Raw genomic sequence first — 4,040 nt, 5'->3', positions numbered from 1 at the left:
AAAAAAAAACCGCCCAGCCACAAAGATGTTTTACAAAGATGTTCTACATCTTTGTGGCTGGCTTATGGCACCATAAATTGGCTGAATATATGTAGTTTATGGCATGAATAATATATTAATCACACCATAAATGTGATGTCTTTCAAGGTCTTTAGAGATCAGGACTATTGGACTGGCATATATGGCATCTAAACCTTAATAACACACATTTTCATTTACACCATCATAGTCATGCAAGGGATTTTTGCTGCTTTCTGATGGATTGCTAGTATAACAACAGGGTAACGCTGATGAATCTTTACCTCGTTGAAATCAAAAACAACTCAGAAAACTTCTTGAGAAGTCTGTTAGTGGCCAATTATCCTTCCACAGGTTCATCCCAGAATTACTGTTCTGTCAGTGTAGATTTCCCACAATCTACTTGTTCCCTATCAACAACATCTTAAAATGTGAAATATTTGTTCCAGAGGAGGCCTGAGCACAAGGTTCCTACTGCATGACTCCACTGTAGTGGAATAGTGTATACCTTTGCACTACTTTTCCTTATTCTCTGGGTGATTTTCAAAAACCAAGAAGACAAGAATACAATAATTATTTAATGGCTAAGGCAGTTCTTGTTCGCAGATCCACTACATATGTCCATTCATCCTCCTGTTCAGCTCTCAGACCTTTTAGACCAGATCTCATAGAAATATGATCAGAAGTTTTTGAGTTGTGGAGTACCACAGAAAGAAACTCCTTCCTACAAGTTCTAGAAATCCTGTGAAAAAGCAGGATGACACCTACCAGAAAAACAGAGACTTCAAAATCCACTTGCAGTGGCTCTGTACTATCATCTCAAAGAACCACTGTTACTATGTCCTAAAAATGTTCATGAATAATCTATGTTTTTCACCTCTGTCTATTCACACTACCCAAACGTGGTTCCTTCTGTCTCAGAGTTCTGTATAAAACCTGAGCTCTGTGTTGGTGGCAAAGGAACTGATATGATTGAGGGGTTGTTGGCTGCAGCCATGTTGATCTAAGGACATAGGCAGGCAAAGGGATTTGAATCAATGTGATTATCTTTTATTAGATCAACTAATAGTTGTAAAAATGTTCTTTGCAAGCTTTTGGGCACAAACATCCTTCTTCAGGCATTGGGAAACTCTGCTGCTGCTATGTGTTCTCACCAAGGTAGAACTTTAGCTTCTTTTCTACTTCGGAGAACTCAGAACAACAGCAGAATCTCCCAGTGCCTGAAGAAGGGTGTTTGTGCCTGAAAGCTTGCACAGAATTTTTTCCAACTATTTAGTTGGTTTATTAAAAGATACCACATGTACCCAAACAACCTTGCCTGATATGGTTGAGGGCATACCATTCCAGTATTTATTTCAGGGCATCTGCTTACCAGCAGGGAGAATTTGGCCAGAGGTGCCAAGTGCCAAGCATAGTGGCTTGGAATGGTGTTTGGGAGCAATGGCAGTGAAGACTCGGGAAATGGCAGGAAAGGCCTAGATTATATACAGGGTATGAGAACAAGCAGTCTCTTAGAACTGCTGAGAGGGCCACAATGGGATTGAGAGAATGGCAAGGTGGTGATCAGAAGTTACAGTTACTCATGGGAAAACCACAGAAAGAAGCAGTCATTGTTTTATACCTGGGGCAACAGGCATTCTGTGGGAGTTTTGGGAAAGGTTTTAGAAATTACAGTCACTTGTTTTGACATAACCTGCTGACTGGCTGTGCATGGTCACCTTTAACAAAGGACTGTTTGCTAGTTTGTGGGGAGATAGTCCTTTTCATAGGCTTAGCAACCTCCTATAAGATAGCCTGGAGTTAATAAGACACATATTTTTAATACTAAGGGGAATCATACAATCATAAGGTTGGAAGTGGTCCCAAAAGTTATCTGGTCCACCCCAAAGCACAAATGTAAGCTTCACTATTTCTAAACTCTCCTAGGCAGATTTATATTTAGTCTCTTCTTGAAAGCCTACAATGAAGGAGATTCTGAATTTTCCCAAGGCAGTTTGGTCCATTGTCCTACTGTTATTACACTTAGAAATTTTTTCCTGAGCTCTAATCTAAATCTGTTTTGCTGCAATTTAGTACCATCACCTCTTATCCTGCCTTTTCTGGGAAAGGGAAAACAGTTGTCCAAACTTCTCCTCTCTTCCCACCCCCCCCTATATTCTTTATAGCACCCTTTCAGATATTTGAAAACTGTTGTCATTTCCCCACAGTTAGTCTTCCTTTATTCAGGTGGCACACCTGATTCTCTTGACCTGCCTTGTATGGTTTGCATTCCAATCCCTTTATCATCTTTGTAGGAGGGTTAGAGTATCTTTTTCACTTGCTTTGGGAACCTCTCTACATGATTCCTAAAATACTGTAGCCTAAACTAGACATAATACTCTAGCTGAGGCTTAACCCGCATCAAGTAGTGTCTTCCATATAATGGTTCTATTAATCCAGCCCCAAATTGAATTTACTATTTTTATAACATATTACTCACCCTTGTTGAGTCTGTGATCCATCATAATTCCTAGATCTTTCTTGGCAGTGCTATTGTATGAGATCATTTGGTTTTTCTTCCTTAGGTGTAGCACTTTACATTTGTCTTTGTTGAATTTCATTTTGTTGTCTGTAGCCCATTTCTTTAGTTTATCAGGATCATTTTGAATTCTAATTCTGTCCTCCAGAGTGTTTGCAGTTCCTCCCAGTTTTGTGTCACCTGCAAACTTGATCAGTAAGCACTCTGTTTTTGACTCCAAGTCATTAATTAAAATGCTAAACAGCACCAGACCCTGAACAGATTTGTATGGAATGCTAATTGAGATCTCTTGACATTCTGACATCAATCCAGTTATAGTTACCCCCTTTTTTGTTTGTTTATTCAACCAACTGTCCATTCATCTAGTAGTAATACTGTCTAGCCCTATTTCTCCAGTTTACTTACAATGTCATGTGGGGCTGTGTCAAAGATCTTACTGCATTCCCATCATCTACCAAACTAGTTGCTCTGTCAAAGAAGGAAGACAAGTTATCCAAAGCCATGTTGGCTCCTAGCGACTATACCTATTTCCTCAAAGTGTTTGCAAAACAACGTTTATAATTTGCTCTGGTAACTTCATAGGTATTGAAGTAAGGCTGACCAATCGACAATTCCTGGTCTTCCTTCTTTTCTCTTTTTAAAGATGGGAATTACAGTAGCCCTTCTTCAGCCTACTTGAACCTGGCTTGTCACCCATGATGCAAATATTATTGTCAGTGTGTCTGAGATTTCTCCAGAAACTTCCTCGAGCACTCTGGAATAAGACCCTGTTTATTTAAATTCATTGTAATTTGTCAGGAGCTTGTTGATGCATGTTTTACTTAACATAATCTAGAGCCCTTCCCCTTTGTTTGTATTAATTTTGTTTGTCTGGTCCCAATTTTTTCTTGTCATGAAGACTGAGGAAAAACAGTCATGAGCAGCTTTGTCTTCTTTGTGTCTAGCTAAATATTATAACAAGGGATGATCCATCACATTAGGTGTTTAAATGAAAATTGGATGTCTCTTCCTAAAATACACCTTCTAGTTCAACCACAAGTTCCTCCTCTAACACTTATTCATGTGGAGTCCACTTCTAGTGTCCCTGTGCTCTAAGCACAAAAAATTGGATGAGTTTAAGCAGCAGAAAAGAGTAAGCCAAACCATCCCTCAGTTCCTTCTTACCACTCATGGCTGTGAGAATTCCTGGAAGTATTCTCTTCTCAGCTTACTGCATGACTAATACTTTATACTAGTGAACTGCCTGTCAAGAATAACAGATGAATTTCAAATAATGCCAGTGCTTGTAGTAGCCTCACAGTAGTCAGGTAACTGTCTTCTCACAGTAACTAGGAGCCTGGCTCCCACTTTTCCTCAGTTGGCCCCTCCCCCTGCCCTTCCTGCTGCGCCAGGCTCCCGGCACCCTTAAAGAGCATTATGGACCGACAAACAGACAGACAGACACACAGACAGATTTACTAAGCCCTTTATATATAGATGTTTTATATACATATATATATATATA

At 39.6% G+C, this 4,040-nt stretch overlaps 1 protein-coding gene and 1 pseudogene across 3 annotated transcripts in view; one reads left to right on the top strand and one right to left on the bottom strand.

The window, feature by feature from the left end:
* Positions 1 to 3,039, bottom strand: part of LOC112548005 — a 10,812-nt pseudogene extending 7,773 nt beyond the window's left edge.
* Positions 1 to 4,040, top strand: part of PCDH1 (protocadherin 1) — a 242,007-nt gene that overhangs the window by 70,954 nt on the left and 167,013 nt on the right. The gene's annotated exons all lie outside the window — the stretch shown is intronic.

The sequence above is a fragment of the Alligator sinensis genome, unplaced genomic scaffold (assembly GCF_000455745.1).
Source record: "Alligator sinensis unplaced genomic scaffold, ASM45574v1 scaffold452_1, whole genome shotgun sequence".
Classification (NCBI taxonomy): Eukaryota; Metazoa; Chordata; order Crocodylia; family Alligatoridae; genus Alligator; species Alligator sinensis.
Note: the sequence above shows the minus strand (reverse complement) of the source record. Positions and strands in the feature narration are given on the sequence as shown.